At 31.8% G+C, this 19,004-nt stretch overlaps 1 pseudogene; it reads right to left on the reverse strand.

Moving 5' to 3' along the window:
• Positions 1-10,830: 10,830 nt before the first annotated feature.
• Positions 10,831-18,875, reverse strand: LOC149549866 (UV-B-induced protein At3g17800, chloroplastic pseudogene; annotated as a pseudogene).
• Positions 18,876-19,004: the final 129 nt, after the last annotated feature.

Below are 19,004 nucleotides of genomic sequence, written 5' to 3' on the forward strand. Positions count from 1 at the left end.
GACTGAGTCCATGTGTTGTACTAGTAGTATTAGCACCAAAGAAGAATGGAGAATGGAGGATGTGCATAGATTCTCATGCTCTCAACAAGATCACAATAAAGAATAGATTTCCATTGGCAAGGATGGATGATATTATGGATAGTTTGAGTGGAGCTAATTATTTCACAAAGATGGATCTGAAGAGTGGGTACCATCAGATTCATATCAGAGAAGGTGATGAGTGGAAAATTTCTTTCAAGACAAAGCTTAGACTGTATGAGTGGTTAGTCATGCCTCTTGAGCTAACCAATGCACCAAGCACTTTCATGAGGCTCATGAAGGAGGTACTAAAGGAGTTTCTAGGTAAGTTTGTCATTTTTTACCTGGATGATATATTGATATTTAGTAAGACATTGGAGGAGCATTTGATTCATATTTGCAAGGTGTTTGAAAAGTTAAGGGAAGAAAAGTTGTTGATAAACTTGAAGAAGTGTAGTTTTATAAAGAAAAAGTTGGTGTACTTGGGATTTTTAGTCTCAGGAGAAGGTCTAAAAATGGACCCAAAGAAAGTGAAGGCTACCCTTGAATGGCCTACTTCAAGGAGTGCAATAGAGGTAAGATCTTTTCATGGATTGGCTACATTTTACAAAAAGTTCATAAGAAATTTTAGTAGTATTTATGGACCTTTGACTGAAACAATGAGAGGAAATAGGAAAGAGTTTAAGTGGACTATAGGAGCATATAAGAGTTTTAATCTATTGAAATAGAAAGTTACTAAGTAGCCTATTTTAGCACTTCCTAGTTTTAACAAGGTGTTTCAAGTAGACTGTGATGCTAGTGGTACTGCAATAGGAGTTGTTTTGATCCAAGAAGGTAGACTTGTTGCTTTTTTTAGTGAGAAGTTGAATGATGAAAAAAGAAAATATTTTATTTATGATCAGGAATTTTATGCTATAGTTCAAGCATTGAAGAAGTGGAGAGACTATCTTCTTCCTAAGGAGCTTGTTTTGTATACTAATCATCAAGCTTTGCAATATTTGAATGGTCAAGGAAAATTGAACCAAAGGGATTTAAAGTGGGTTGATCTTTTGTAGAGTTATACATTTGTTTTGAAACACAGAAGTGGGAAGTCTAACAAAGTTGTAGATGTTCTTAGTAGAAGACAACTTTTGCTGACAGAAATGCAGATAGAGGTGTTTGGGTTCAAGGAACTCAGTACATTATATCCAGATGATCTTGATTTTAGTGAAGCGTGGAAGGTTTGTATAGAACCTGTTACACTTGATAGGACAAAGTGGTTGGATTTCATGATCCAGAATAATATGTTGTTCAAAGGAAGCCAGTTGTGCATTCCCAAAAGTTCAATGAGAGAGAATCTTATGAAGGAGAAGCATAGTGGAGGATTCACTGGACATTTTGGCAGAGATAAAACCATAGCTTTGGTTGCTAAAAATTGCTATTGGCCATAGTTACAGCAAGATGTGATGAAGTTTGTACAAAGTTGTAGAGAATGTCAGATGGCGAAAGGAGTGAAGTAGAATACAAGGTCATATCAGCCATTACCTGTACTAGAGAAGCCATGGGAGGATGTCAGCATGGGTTTTGTTCTTGGATTACCAAGGAAACAACATGGGCATGATTCTATTTTTGTGGTGGTTGACACATTTTCAAAGATGGCACATTTTATTCCTTGCAGGAAGACTAGTGATTTTGTTCATGTAGCAGAGTTATTTTTCAGAGATGTGGTGAGATTGCATGGTTTGCCAAAGAGTATAGTTTTAGATCGAGATACCAAATTTATTGGGTATTTATGGTGTACATTATGGAAGAAGTTGAAGATAGATTTGAAGTTTAGTTCATCACATCATCCACAGACTGATGGACAAACAAAAGCTATGAATCACAATTTGAGAAATTTGCTAAGATGTTTGGTTGGAGATAAACCAAAAGGATGGGATATGATTTTACCATAGGCAGAATTTGCATATAATAATTCTAGTAATAGGGGTACTGGTAGATCACCATTCTAAATTGTATATGGGAGTAGTCCCAGAAATGCTTCAAAATCAAGATAGTTGGATAAAGGAGAGATAAGTAGTGCTGAAGCAAAAGATTTTGTTGAACACTTGAAGAACATCCATGAGGAGGTGAGGAAGCACATCATAAAGATGAATACACAGTATAAGGCTAGGGCAGATGTGAAAAGGAGGTATAAAGAATTTCATATTAGAGATGATGTCATGGTTCATTTCAGGAAGGAGCATTTTCTAGTGGGTACATATAATAAGCTAAAGATGAAGAAGTTTGGCCCGTGCAAGGTAGTGAAAAGGCATGATTTTGGAAATGCTTATGAAGTGGAGTTGCCTATTAAATTAAATATTTCACTAATATTTAATATTTTAGATTAGACCAAGTACTATAAAGGAGGTGATGGAGATGAAGTTGTAGAAGTGCAGTGGAGCATTCTAGCAATGAGTTTAGCTACAAAGGAGATTGAAGAGATACTAGACAATCGTGTTGGTAAAAGTACCAAAAACAAGACTTATGAGAAATATCTAGTCAAAGGGAAGGGAAGACCAATTGAGGATTCATCATGGCTAGCAAGGGAGAAGGTGAACCATCTTGGTTTTCCTTTGAACACATGAGACGTGGTAGGGTCACTTCTAAAATTACCCTGGGTGTCTGATGCAGGAGCATCCTAGGTGTAAGAGCAATCTTGCATCACCAAAAAATATTTTCATTTCAGTTTTTTCTATTTTAATAAGGACTAGTAGACAAGGTGGTTACTATTTATGAGAACTTGCTATTTTTAGAGAGTCTCTCATTTGAACTCAGAATATTCTCATTTTCTATATGAAGGTTCATTGCAACATTATAAGGCTACCATAGAAAATCTCATTGCTCTAGCTTAAGTATTAAAGAAGTTATTGTAGATTTTCAGTGGAAAAATTTGCAAAAAAATCTTCAGGCTCATTGTTGGAAGCCTTAGAGTGCCTGGATGAGGTTCAAAAATGCGATGAAAGGGTGCTAGCACAATTTTATGCTTGTAGATTAGGAGTTGGTGTTTTCGAAAAGTGGTTATAATAGCAAATCAGAGCAACGGTTTGTGAGTTATGGCCTTTGAAAGTTGGGCTACCAAAATTTCTAAAATAATTTGTCAAAAATGTATTTAGCCAACTCTATATCTATTCTTAGGGTCTATTGGCCCTAGGTATTAAGTTTGAGCATCTAGAACCTTCCCGGGCGGCATGAAATTACCTATTTAAGAAAGGCCCAATCATTGTCTAAAGAAGCTCTAGGTGATAGTTCACAGCACTATCTTGTAGGCTACTATAATGAAGGTGCTCATTTGAGTTATCATATTTTAATTGAGAATTCTATAATTCTACATTTGTAGTGATAATAAGAAGTCCATATTTTGTTCTCGCATTTTTTGTTGTTTCTTTGTTTCTATTATGAGTTTATAGTATTAAGGGGAGTCCCCTGCATCAACAAAGCTATCAAGGAGATAAGTATATTATGCTGCTTGTTGATGATTATTCTAGAATGATGGTAGTTATGTTTCTAAAATAGAAATTTAATACTTTCTAAATGTTTAAGTGGTACTTAGCAAGGGTTGAAAAGGAAATAGGTAAAAGTCTAAAATGTTTGAGATCTGATAGAGGAGGAGAATTTAAATCAAATGAGTTTTAGATGTTTTGTAATGAAAAAAGAATCAAAAGATAGACATCTCCTACTAGAACCCCTTCACAAAATGAAATTGTTGAAATGAGGAATAGGTTTGTAATGGACCGTGCTAGGAAACTCATGATGGAGAAAATATTGCTTTGAGATACTAGAGAGAAGTTATAAGTATAACTGTTTATACCTTGAACTGTGTACAACTCAAGAAAGGTACTAATTCAACAACTTTTGAACTATGGTATGGATACTCACCCAATGTAAAATATTTTAAGATATTTGGAAGAAAATTCTATATTCTCAAATATTTTAGGAATGGTAAACTAGATGCAAAAAGTGAAGAAGGTATATTCCTAGGTTATTCCACAAGAAGTAAAGCTTACAAGCATTTAAATACTAACAATAACAAAGTTGCGGGAACTAAAAATGTTAGATTTGATGAATATATAGAAGTGTATGAAGCTGAACTTATGAAAAATCAAGTTACAAACCAATAACAAGTTTCAATGACTGTGGAGTCACATACTATGAATGTCGAGTTGTATTCAGGAACTGAGCTACATTCAGGTGCCGAGTTATAGAATGAAGTTGAGGCACATTCTAATTCTAAGATTAGTATACATGAAAGAGATGACAAAATACCTAATAGAGATGTATGTAGTGATTCAGAAGTTGAAAGACCAAATGAAGAAACCAGACCTAAACCAAGATTATCTAAATATGTTAAAAGACATCATCCTATTGCACATATCATTAAAGATAAAAATGCTAGACCAATGAGAAGGAACAAGTTAAGAAATGATACATGTTTTTTGAGCATGAAAGAACCCAAAATAGTGAAAGATGTGGATTGGAGTAAAGAAATGGAAGAAGAGATTGAACAAATTGAGAAAAACAAAACATGGACTCTAGTTCCTAGACCATAAGACAAAAATGTGATTGGTACCAAGTGGGTATACAAAAACAAGCTTTATGAGAATGGTGAAGTCACAAAGAATAGGGCAAGATTAGTCTGCAAAGGATATGCACAAGATGAAGGAATTGACTATGGAGAAACATTTTCCCCTATTGCTAGGTTCGAAGAAATAAGAACTCTGGTTGCTTATTCTGCATACAAAGGTTTCAAATTTTATCAAATGGATGTTAAGTCTACATTTCTTAATGCTATATTAGAGGAAGAAGTTTATATAGAATAGCCAGAAGGATTTGTTGATGTTAACAATAAAAATATGGTATGTAGATTACACAAAGCTTTATATGGTTTAAAGAAAACACCACGAGCATGGTATGAAAAACTTCATGATTATCTTGTGAAGATTGGATTTAAAAGGGTTGATGATAACAACAATCTGTATTTCAAGATAGAGAAAAGCAAAGGTATTTTGTTATCTAAAATTTTTGAACTAATGATATTAGATTTGGAGGTCAAGATACTTTATGTAAGGTTTTTGCAAATAAAATAAGGGAAGAATTTGAGATGTTTATGTTTGGAGAGATCAAGTTTTTTTTAGCTTTGCAAGTACACTAGATGAAATATTGTATATACATCACTCAATCAAAGTATGTTAAGGAGATACTAAAAACTTTTGGATTGGAAGATTTCAAGCTAGTAGGTACACCTATGGTAATAGGACATAAATTCTCAAAGAATGATGATTTAGATGAGGTGAAGCAAACATCATACAAGTATATGATTGGTAAATTACAATATGTAGTACATAGTAGACTTGATATTGCATTATCTATTGGGATAGTTGCAAGATTCTTTGCTAATCCTAGGGAGAATCATTTGATGGATATAAAGAGAATAATGAGATATCTAAAATGAACAAAGGAATATGATCTGTACTAAATATTGATGATAGAAAGAGCACCATTGGAGGAGCATTTTTCTTAGCCAAGGGCCAGAACTACACTTTTCAATCTACTATTGAAGTTGAATATGTTGTTGCTGCAATAAATCGTACAAACATTGTATGGATCAAATAGCTACTCAAAGATATGAAGGAAGAGATTACTAAACCAGTGATACTTTATTGTGATAATAAAAGTGCTATAAATATATTAAAGAATCATATGATGCACACAAAGACTAAGCACATTGCAATGAAGTATCATTACTTGAGAGAATTAGTTCAAGATAAAGAGGTGAAGATGGAATATGTTAACACAAAAGAGAAAATAGTTAATATCTTCACAGAAGCATTACCTAAGGATGCTCATAAGTATCTAAGAAGTAAACTAGGGTTGATACCCCTATCAAAGGCTATCTAAGAAACAAGAGGAGTGCCCTACATCAAACAAGTTGATTGACATATGTTACAAATTGATGTAGTGGATCTTACTTTAGGGGTTGCCTAAAGTAATCAAAGAGATGAAACTACAAATCAATCACAAGCAACATGACAAAGGAAGAAATTGAAGAAGTTCATATCTACATATTAAGATGATATGTCTTTGGCATTGTTGTCAAAGAGGGACATAGTAACTGATTAGAAGGGAGATTTACAAGATAAGGGAGATAGTAACTGAATAGAAGAGATATTGAAGATAGACATTGTTAAAGGAATTGAACAAAGAGGGAGAAATCCTAACACACAATATGAGAGAGAAATTTTGACTACTAAGAAAGAAAGTGTATCTGCTGATTACATCTACCTAGTAAGAGGAAGATAATGTAGAGGGAGATATAAGAAGTAATTCAGAGAGAGTCATAAGGATGAGTTGATTGTCTGTTGATCAAAACATAACAGAATTTTGTAACCTATTCAAAAGATGAAAGTTGTTGATAGAGGAAGACATTTCAATACAAGGAATTATTTTCTTTTTTTATATTTTGTTGGTCTTACTATTTAAACTCAATCGATTTGGTTTTCCATCAATGCCAAAGATGGTGATTGTTGAAAATAGATTGATATAAGTTTAATAAATTATGTGCTTCAATCATTCTTTTGTCACTGATGTCAAACCTTTTTTTTTTGGTAAGACAACTTATATGATTTAAGTACTATCACTTATTTGATCGATGAAGAGGACTTGATAAAAATGATGTAACAATAGCACCTATAGGAAAGTTTGAGTTATGATATTAAAAGGAGGACAAGAATTAGCTAAGTCAGTGATATCATAATGCATTAATAATCTACTTAAAGTTGCAAAGGTTGGTTACACTAAGCAAGTTCAAAAGAACAAGTTAAAGAAAGCTTGTCTACCGAGCTTGACCAAGTGGATAGTAGGTGCCAAGAAAAATTAGTTCAAGCTAAGCAGAAAATCAGTTGGAGCTAAGTAAAAGTATATTCTAGTGTATGTCGAGTAATACAGTTGATGTCGAGTAAAGTTTAGTTGATGTCAAGCACCAGTAAACTTTAGTTTGTGCTGAGTGATTTTACAAAGGATGCCAAGAAATGCAATTTGTGTCAAGCATTAGAAGCAAGTTAATGCTGAGTGTTAGCATTATTTGAAAGATCATGAATTCAATGGATCTGAGCTGACAAGTTTTCTTGGATTGCATGAACCATGTGGAAGATAAGATTGATGAGCTGGTGGCACAAAATCCATGGTAAACTATTTTGAGGAAAATTCAAAGAGGATGAAAGGAGAAGTTTCTAGAAGGGATGAAATGAAATAAGGGGTAGATTCGTTGAATCCTACCTAATATGTCCTAACCCTAAATTGGACAATCAAGAATGAACGAAAAAATATCCTAATTCTCTATTTATAGGGATGGTTGGTTAGAAGCAAAGGTTTTCATGTGTGAAAACCTAAGGAAGACAAGGAGTCTAGGTTATTGCTTCATTCATTGACCTAAGTGAAGAGTTTACATTGGCAAGTTAAGCAAGAAGGCTTAAGGGTATGGATGCTTGAAGGGTGAACAAGCTATCAGAGCTAAGTTGTGTGAAAGACAAGTAGAATGGAGGACTGAAACAGAGATCTAAAATCTACAAATGGAGTTATAAGTTGTTATTAGATCAAGCCTTACTATTAATCTCTAATAATTTTATCAGTCTAGGGTAAATCCTTTAGATTAAGGTTGACCTAATAGTAATTTATAAATCTTTTAACTGGGTGACATTCCAAGTGAATGGTATAAAGTCCTCTAATAAGGCTCACTCCTAAAAGGGTGATTGAAATCTTTTAACTAAGTTACATTTGATAGTGTGTATTCTAACCTTTAATAGGGTTGGCCTTTCACGAGGCATCACTTTAGAAGAGTGAAAAAGAGTAGCATGTTACTGGTGATCTTTCCCAAATTGGGTTTCTACATAAATCATTGTGTCAAGTGTGTTATTGAATCTTTTTTTTTTTCATGTTTACATTTCTACAAATTGATTTGATAGTAACCTACAAGTTTTAAGTGATTTCATAATCTTATTGATGCATGCATGATGATAAATGTTTTATGGGTTCCCTAAGCTGTGAAATTTTTTATCTATACATATGGACCTTGGATAACTGATTCAACCCCCCTCTCAGCTATTCTAAAATAATTCCAACAACTTGTGTCCCTTCTTTCTCAATTATTGTAATTGTTGGTACTGAAACATTTTGTAGCTTAGTGATGATATGTGAAGGCATAGTATCCTTCCTTTGATATACTATAATAGACATTTTAGGTTGCACTTTTGTAGATTGAGAGGGGGCAATAGATAATGCTTATATTTTCTCCCTTGCAGATGGCAATTTTGTCTTCTCAATCTCATCCACACTCACCAAAACAAGATGACTACATAGTTGTGCTTTGATGGTGGACTCGGTCAATATTTTTTGCATATCCTCTTTTGTTAAGGGATTGATGTTCTAAATGGTCGTATTAGACACATCCTTAACCTTTACTATATCTTCTTGTGGACTGGCACTCAGAATCTGTACTTCTAGTACATTTTGGTCTTGTTGTTTCCCTTCCTTAATGGTTTTCTCTATAGTGCCTTCCCCATGTACTTTCATCACAAATTCATCATTTGTTGCTTCAACTACCTCTTCCTCTTCTTTTTCTTCACCTGCTTCCTTAGGTGTTTGCTCAATAGCCTTTTGTGTTGTCGGCCCATAGATTACCTTAAATACATGTGTGCTCTACTGAACAACCTCTTCAATTTTGTTCTATGGAATATTAAAGGCTTGGTATTTTGGAGAAAATCTCCCCTAGTATTTCTTGTTAGCCTTTGTCATTTTAGATTTTTCCAACTCTGGCATGACTCTTGCAAGTGTAGTCTCTCTAATATTTCTCTCAGCTGTGAGACTATATTGCCACATTTTCTCAACTTTGTCTTATAGACTCTTGTGTAAAGAGTTGGCAATCTCAATTGGATTCTTCTTAAAAGTTTCCATCATGGAATATATAGATTCTTCTACTTTGTTCATATATATCTTCCCAAGTTGATCAAACTCAACATGTTTGAATCCACTTAAATCAACATTATTCTTGATATTTTCACACAAGTTGTCCAAATTAGAAGAGGGATTGTGACTTACCACTTTGAATTGGTTGTTGTCATCTAATTTGATCTCTCCTCATCTAATTCAGTTGGGGCAATATGCTTCAGGTTATTTATTTTTGCTCAAGTTCATCTTCTTTTGTAGTTGTACTAGCTCTCTTGCCTTTAGGCTTCTGAACCTCCTAAGTCTTCTTGATAGTAGCTCTTGTGCTAGCCTTGGTAATAGGAATTGTAGGATTTTGTTGTGAAGGTTTCACAACCTTTTTAGGTTTGCTTGCTGCCCGCTTTTTTTTTTTTTAATGGAAATAGGTGGTTCATTCGCTTCTTTTCCCTTAGCACCTTCATCAAATTCTTCTTCTTCTTCTCTTTGGTCCTCACCTTGGCCTTGTGAGAGAGAAAGTGGTGCTTGGGTAGGTGCATCTTTATCATCTTCATTATCTTCCTCTTCTTCTTCTTCATCTCCTTCTACCCCTTCACCAAATTGTTCTTTTAGTTTCTTCACAAGCTTATTCTTCTTCCTCATCACAGAAGTTGTCTTTAAGTTCATTGTGATCTTTGACTTTGCTACATCATAGTTTCCAAAAGTAGTAGCATTCTTATCTACTTCTTCTACCAGTAAAGAAGTGATGGTTGCAGATGCCTCATCAACATTAATCTCATAAGGCAATGGTCTGAGCCATCTCAACCTTGGAACAGTAGCTTGGACATGTGTGAAATCAACATCAACTAGAAAACAAACATCACTGAAATGCTTCTCAACTAGTGACACTGGAATCCTCAGTCTTTGTTTCATTGACATCATAAATTCTTCAAAATAGCTAGTCATTACAGTCTCAAAATTATCTCCAAGTTGCTCTATAAATTCACCAATCTGCACAACAATAGATTTCATGTCTACAATTACATTTACTCAATTTTAGTTTGCATTTAAATTACTCAACTCTTCTACCCTGGTTGGTGATTAATAAACTCTAATATTTGAACTCAGTTTCTAAGGCTATCAAACAACCAATTTAGCTATCTGAGATGAGAACTATTTTCATTCAAAATGTCATGTTTCCTAGGTCACTTGGATGAAGTGATCACAGTAGAATAGTTTTTTCAAATGCATCACTACCTTTTCAGCAAACGAGGTACAAGAGAATGATCTCTTATAATATATTACAATAAGGAAAAATATTCTCTATACATGTTGCTTCATCATCAGATTAATCAATGCCTCTTTTTGGAGTTTCATAGCTCACAAATATCATTGCAAAACATGTAGTTGCACACCTTAGAGAAAGTAGCAGATCTTGAATCTACTAATTAACAAAATGGTACCTTGAATCTATATAATTCTCAATATCAAGTAGGAAACTCCCAAAGATGACACCCTCTAGCACCAAACTATTCAACGATATAAAGCTTATCCTTATTATCTCATCCTTGGAAACAACCATTGACCCATCATGTGTAATCTGAATTTCAAGTCTCCCAAAAAATGTTTTTGCGTGCTTCTCAATAATGTTTACACCCTCCTTGAATCTCATTGTAGCATGTCTTTGAAATGTCTTGAGATCAAATGACGTGACATAATCCCTCAACTTACTGGGCTTAGCCTCATACTCGCAAGAAACTATAGGATTAGAATCTGGACCTGTAGGGACTGTTGCACTAGCCATTGCTCCAAGTGTTGCATTTGTTACTGCAGAACCTTGTGAAGTAGAATGATCAAGTTATATGAATAATCTTATAATTATGGTTGGGTACTCATTAAGTATTCTGCATCAATATCTTTATTTATCCTAAATAGAAGCATCTTCGTGTTCTTCTCAAGCTGAAAATGTTGATCAATTCTCCTAAAAAATTACCCATACATAACAGATGCCCCATAAACTTATCTAGCTTGTAGCCTGCTAATTTTAGAAATAGTAGCTAAATCTAATATCACATTACACTTTCCAAGAAAAAGATTTAGGAGCTCTTTTACCATCTCTAGAGCCTCTACAGAATGAATGGCTTCAAGCTCTGTATCCTGATTTGGTCATGTATCAACATTCCTAGAAGGATTATCATACATTGACATAGATGGTATCAATGAAACACCAGCATCCACAAACTTTTGAACAATAAGATCGTAGATGATTTCTTCTAAGGCCTTACATCTCTCTTTAGCCTTCAACTCGACACTTCTCCTATATAATACAATATATGTGCCACTTGTTGAAGGCAGTTCCTGCTTTGTAGAAGAATCTCTATTAGCTACAAGTGTCTCTAGTTATTGTTCAATTACAATAGGGTAAAGATGTTTGTGCCACTTATTGAAGGTAGTTCCCACTCTGCAGAAAAATCCCTATTAGTTGCAAGTGTCTGTAGCTATTGTTCAATTGTAGTAGGGAGGAGATGTGTATAGCCCCTAAGAATCTGAGACAAAATCTAGCCAGTTGGTGATTCCAGTTCAAGTGGGAAGACACTGCCAGAAGTTTTATCTTCGCTTCCATCAGCTTTCACACAAACATTTATTTTTCTTGAATTTCGTCAAAATGATGATTTCTTCTATGATTTGGAATGAAGAACCAAAATGGTCCCTGATGGGGCAATTTAAAAAGTCAGAGTAATTAAACCCATAGGAGACATGCACTCTACCATCTGAGCCACTACCAGTTACCAACCCACTGGCAGGCTTAACAATTCCACTTCTCTTACCAATAGCAACTAGGCCTTGCATCTTTTGAACTGAGGAAAGAAATCTAATACCTATCCATTAATCAACAGGAATTTGTTTCTTATTTAATGGATAATTTCAACTAAAGGAAAAGATATATATACTGATTGATCATTTGCACCAGGCCCAATTTTGAATCTTAAACCGATTGCAGCAGGTTTGGAGTTTACAAAAGAAAAAAGATCAAAATAGAAAAATTCTTGTCTATCATCAAGTATAAGTATGAGTAATACCAATTTTGGTCTACAATAAGACTTTTTGAAAGTAAGAAATATCCAAAATCAGAAATGGAAGAGCTTTAAAAATATTATGATGACATATATACATGTAGCTATAGTTATTGTTAATAAATAAAGTGATTGCCTACTTGGACCATAAGGATAATTTTTGGGTACCCCATCAATGAGGTTTTGAAGCCAAGACCGTATGTTTAGACCTTTTTTGCCCACTTCTTTGATTTTTGAGGCCCTCATGAATTTTTAGTTCCCCCTATTAAAGGAAGCCCTAACTTTCTAGGAGTAAGGTTTCTTCCTCTTCCCTTGTCCATATCTTTTACTTCCATGACAAATAGAATTGAAGCAATTAAGATAGTCCATAAGAGGAAAATTTCACAACAACAAAATACTTCTTTTAAATTTATTTTCATCCGCCCTCTAATTTTACTTTTCTTTAGCCACGAAGATTCCACTTCACTGAGATTCACAGAAGATACAGGGGCTTCTTCATCCATTGAAATGGCATAGATTTAAAACACTTTGGTTTGCTTCAGATAAGCCTTGACAAGTCACTCTCTTATGCTACTTTCAATACCATTAACCCCAATCTTGACATATACATGGAAGTTTAGGGGAATTAGGGTTAAAACCCTTGACAAATAAATGGCCTTATTATAGATTTACGAGCTTGACTAAGCTAATATTGTGCTTCAGGGAAGAGTAATGCCACACAAGGTTTGATGCCCAAGCAATGCATGATTACTAAAGAATACCCTTTCATGAATCCATTACGGGTTTAATCATCAACTAATTGGAAAACTCATGACCAACAAATTTGATTTGCAGAGAAATGAAGCCTAACTGAAGTCTATTGGAGTATTCTTTAAAGAAAAAATGTCTCTTTATCAAAGAAAATAAACTATGCAAGGGCACAGTGGGAGGAAAAAATACCTTCATGGGATAATCTTCTAGAGTAATGATAAGAAAATATGTCAAAGGACTGAATGCAATGAATATATCTTTTACTATTTCCACTGGCTAGCATTAACCGATTTAATCCCACAATTGGGTACTTTTCTCCATCATTGAGAAATCGCTTTCTTTTCGCCACTCGATTGTTCATGCATGGTTTCGACTCATTGCATCCTAATTTTTTGTGTGTAAATCACAGAACCCTTTACTCCCTCCCTATTTGTGCTCTCCCTAATCATGTCTAAAAATGTGATTCTCTTATGAAAACATTTCTAGTAATTGTCTTGAAAACATATTTCTTTCCCTCATGATGGTTCCCTCATTGTGACCTAGTGTAGAAACCTTGTAGCACTTCTAGTTTTGTGTGTATTGTGTAAGGACACATAAAATATAATTCTGTTGTAGAGAAGATGAAATAATGATTAATAAGATAAATTTAAATAATTCATTATTTTGAACTCAAATTTATACCAAATACAAATAAAGGTTTAGTGGAGGTGTGTTGAATAGTAGTGTTCCTATCTCTTCACCTAAATATACTTTCTATAGACTAAATGTTAACATTTAGACTAAGTCATATATGTTGAGAGTGGTAGTATGGGCAGAAAAATGGTATTGATAGTTCTTTTAATTTTTTCTGTTACAGAAAAAATATTTCAAATATGATTGGCTTAATTAATTTTGTGTTATGGGAACTATTTTTTGGCTAGATTTTTTGTACACATCTTGTTAATGATAATCTATTTTTTAACTATATAATTATAAAATATCTCTATTAACAATTTGCATGCCAGAATAAATATAATAAAATTGAAATCAATTAAAATTGATAATATATTATTGTTATATTACAAACAATCATATAATGTATCATGATTATACATTCTAAAATATTTCTTATATTAAACTTATAATATATACAATATGATAATTCAAAATATTTTGAAAAATATTGTTATGTAATATATATCTAGTACTAAATTATATAAGCAATTAATTTAGTATTCAATTAAATATAGAATTCAAAACTACTCCTTGGTACTACTTGTTTTTTTTATAATAGAATATAGTTGAGCTACTTGATTTCTCTCATGGGTACTTATAATCTACATCAAATTCATCTTTGTGCCATCTAAAGAAGTAAATTTAATTTATCATAAAATTTATCTATAGTTCAAGTGTTTTATTGTGGATCTAAAATTGAAGTCTAAATATTTTCATTCATTTTTTCAAAATTTTCTTATGTTTTCATGCTCTAATAATATTTAAATATTAATTAAAAAAATTAAATTCTCAAATTATATGCTATGGTAATATATATATATATATATAAACTCCATTCTTAATATTAACAAAGATAATTGTTGAAGTGTATAATAGATTTCACTTTCTTAATGTACTTATGAATCATTTAGCAATGTCTATTATAATTTTAAAAAAAAGTATTATATTTTGATATTATTATACAAATTAAATATCTCAAAAATGATTGTCTCAATTGATTTTGTGGTATAGGAGCCCCTTTCTTAGAAGGAACATAAATTTTTAATGATAATCTATTTTTTGTATGAAATAAAAAAATAATAATTATTATATTTTATTAAACTATAAAAATATATAAATATCTCTATTAACAACTTACATATCATAATATATTGAAATCAAAGTAAATTTATAATATTTATATATAGAGATAAGCAATATATTATTTTATATTTTTGACAATATTATAACATATCACTTATATTTCTTATATCAAACTTATAATATATATTTAATATTAAAATATGATTCTCTAACATTAAGCATACATTATCCTTGAGATTATATAAATTACAATATGAAATATTAACAAACTACAACAATTGATGTACATTGATCTAATTAATTCACTATACATGATATCTAAAGCTTCAAACAATAAAAAATGTAAATGCTACACACTAAATATTAAATAAAAATAGTAGAAAAAATTACAATTATAAATTTAGAAAATGTTAAAGAATGTATTAATTTGATAAAATATTCATCAATCATTCATTTAGTCATTTGTTTGAGTAACTGATTATGAGTGACCAAGTATTTTGTCATTTATTTGAATTTTGATTTAGTCACTCTTCCTTGTCTAACCTTGTGATTTTACTTGATGACTAAATTAGTCATTTCTTTAGTCACTTATATCTATAAAGTATAAAATATTACTTCAAAATTTGAACACTTTTAGTACATGACTAAAATTTTTAGTCACATAATCATTTATTTGTTACAATTCTACTAGTGAAAGAATTATTCCTTTGTCATTTTTATATAGCATCCTTGAATAAAAAATTTAAACCATTTTAAGATATAAAAACTAGATATAAAGTAAGAATATAACCCAATTTAAAGTTTGACTTTAAAAAATACAATGATCAAATTTTTATAGTTAAATTGAACCAAGTTGTATTGTGTGATGCATAATTGATCCATATAAACATAGAAAAATTAAATATTGAAACCAAATCCTATAATTATGGAAATATGAAATTAAACTATATATATATATATATATATATATATATATATATCAATTTTAGAAATATAAATACACTAGCCATACATTAATTACAATGTAAAGTCAACATAATTGAAATGTAGCCAAAATAAAAAATATTTTTAAAATTATTTCACACTTCAACTTAATACTAATAGCTCAAACAATTTAAAAGAAAAATAAAATTAACAATGCATAAAGAGGGATAAGAAAAATAAATATTGTAGAATTCAATATATTCAACCTACCTAAGCAACAAAGGAGAAAAAAAATTTATCAACAAGTTTGAGACCAAAAGTATTTTTCCTCTTATCAAAATAGCTTTTGATTTGTCTCTTTTATTGATAGTATAGAATGAATCTTTAATAATAACCAAGAAGATGAGATTCTACACCATAGCTATTATAAGTTGAAGTATTGAATTTTGAAAACTATAAAGAACTTTGTATATTCTTTTCTACAATTTTAAGGATCAAAAAACCTTTTTACCTAAGTAAACAATAACAAATAGAAATCTTTCTTAAAATATAAACAATCTCTCTAATGAAGAAGGTTTATATTTTAAATATAATCTATGAGAAATTGAGCCAAACTAGTAAAAGATAAATGCTAGATTAAAAGATAAAAGATTAATAGGCTCTTCATATACTTCAATACCATGTATATCTCATTTCTTAGACTTATAGAATCATTTCCTATCAATATCTGATACAATCATTGGACTTATAGAACAATTTAAATGAAAGTGCTAATATTAGTTCAACAAATAGATCTTGAATGACCATCAGTACACTTTTCAAAATGTTTAAAATAGTAAATTATTTACACACTTCTATCCCCATATTGAAATCCTAAAAAATGTCTAAAGTGGCTATTTACACTACAAATAAAGAACCAACAACAACTTGAAGACGGTAACCATACCTAGTAGCTACAAAAAAACTAGTGGACCCAACATCATAAACCCAAAAAAGGTGAGAAACGCCACACTGAGTGGGAGAAAGAGACCTTCATCTCAAAACCCTATACCCCACTTGAATATTTGATTGTTAAACCCCTATGTATAGGGTAAAAGCGTATATAAAGGAGATTTTTTTGAGCTTGTAAAGGAAAATTCAATTTTATTTTGGAAGAAAATTAGGTATTTTAAGGAAATAAGGAATTTTGGAGGTTGATGTATGGATAAAGACCTTTTATTTTGTGTTCCCTCAAGTGTAATTGGGATTGAAAGAAATTTTAACCCTGTATCTTGGATTCATGTAAAGAAAAATGCAAAAGAGCCTTTGGTATTGAGAGAGACTATTAGAGGAATCATAATGTTGGTTTGATGATTGGATGATGTAAAAAGTTATGTCAAAAATCTTTGTGTCATTAAAATGGCAATCCAACATTGAGAAGAAAACTGAGAGGCATAGCTCATGTTGATTGAACTTTATTATCAAGCTAGTGACCTCTCTCCTTATTTTTCTTATAATTCTCTTTCATTCCTTTCAATATTTGATTCCTTTTGGGCTCTAATGATGACATTTATGTCATTATTGAAAGTCACTAAATTTTGTTAAGGATTTAGTGAGATTAACTTTATAATTTCAATGGTGAATGAACATAACCATGCCCTATTGTAATTGGGCAAAGCTATAATTTGGGTTAAGTATAATTTATTTTTGTGAGCCTCTTAATTATGGATCATGAGAAGAAGTGGGTTTCTTATATAACCCTCAAACATAAATTGAAGACAAAAACATGAAGAGGGAAAATAAAAATTTACATTCCTACCAAACCATTGAGGCTATCCTCTAGTTCAAATTTTAGAGGTAACATTGTTGAATATGTTGACTTGGTCAACCTATCCCTAAGAATAGGATGACCACATTGGCCTATTCCCTACCCCCAGTAAATAAATAAGTTTTCCCCAATGTACTCAAGTTATGAAGGGATATCAAAATGAAAATAAAAATTAAATTTTGGAGTACCGAAAACAATTTTGAGATCCCATAAATGGTATAATGGGGCCTAACTAAGCATCTAGTTATAGGTTCTTACGATAAATAAGAGGGTATAATTAGTAATAAAAGTGAGGTTGAAGTAAACTTTAACATTCATTATAGACATTAATTTTGTTAGATAAGGCAACCTCAACAATAAAATTTAATAGAAATAATATTATAGAGGAAAATCATCCTTAAGCTCTTAATAATATCTTCCAATGCCAATTAGAGCTATATGTGATGACACTTTGAAGTATATAGATGCACATGTAGACATGTAGTAACCCTACAAAATATTTGAATCAACTAGAAAATTTATGTTGTGGATTCAATGTGCATTTAAGGGTAAAAAAGGGGTTGTTTCAAAGTGATGCCTGATATTTGCTTAAATATGTCCAAGTATTTGTGCACTGCAACCACCTAAAAAATAAGTGTGCAAATTTATGTTGTGAGTAGTAATACTAGATGTTGTGAGATACATTATGTGTTCAAGGGTCAAAAATTGATCATTTTAGAGTGTTGTGTGGCATCTACTTAAATATGCCACAATAATTATGCACTACAATTACTCAAGAATTACCATTACTTATGTACAAATGTTGCAATACTCACTCACTATGGGTACCAATAAAATTGTACAAATCTTCTAATAAATGTCTACAAATTTTAGCTACTAAGGGTATAAGTGTGCACTTATTGCCATATGCGAAATTTATTAATAAGTTGTTAGTTATAATCTTTTTTTGTTTCTTTAGAATTAGTGATTGGGAGGTTGAGAGAGAAAGAAGTGAACAATCATTAGAATATGGTCAGCTACTAAGCCCTTTGACCATTGAACATTCATGATTGTTTTTCTTTATTCATAAATTGAAGTATCAAATAAAAAATGATTAAAGATCTTGGTGACAATTCTTTGTTGGGAACCTTATGTTGGATGCGACTATTCTCTACAAAAAACAACACCTTCATATGCATCCCTACAAAATGTCATTTTTACATTCACAATAGATTTTTATGAATGCTTTACTATTTTGATCCTCATATTTAGTTTGCTCAATGATATAAAAATAGGAAAAAATAAGATAAAAATGTATTGAATTATGTTAATTTGTGTTTATCAAATGATATCATTATAAGTGGAAGATACAGGCTAACAATTACACCTCCTTTTTTCAGAAAAAATAAGATAAAAATGTATTGAATTATGTTAATTTGTGTTTATCAAATGATATCATTATATGTGGAAGATACAGGCTAACAATTACACCTCCTTTTTTCAGTGCATGTACATACATTGCCGTATTGATGTGAGATGCCAAATGCCCTCGATGCAAATTTCCAACCATGTAAGGTGTAGATTCGATCCATTGAATTCGGAGTGCATGGACAAATTTTGCAGCTTTAGTCTGTCTTATTTAAAGAGCGCCCGTACCAGAGACAGATATATGTGATCCAGCGAGCCCACGAGCATCTTCCACGAACAAGGAAAGCCAAAAG

This window comes from Cupressus sempervirens, chromosome 7 (genome assembly GCF_028749045.1).
Source record: "Cupressus sempervirens isolate cs-2001-9-10 chromosome 7, ASM2874904v1, whole genome shotgun sequence".
Taxonomy (NCBI): domain Eukaryota; kingdom Viridiplantae; phylum Streptophyta; class Pinopsida; order Cupressales; family Cupressaceae; genus Cupressus; species Cupressus sempervirens.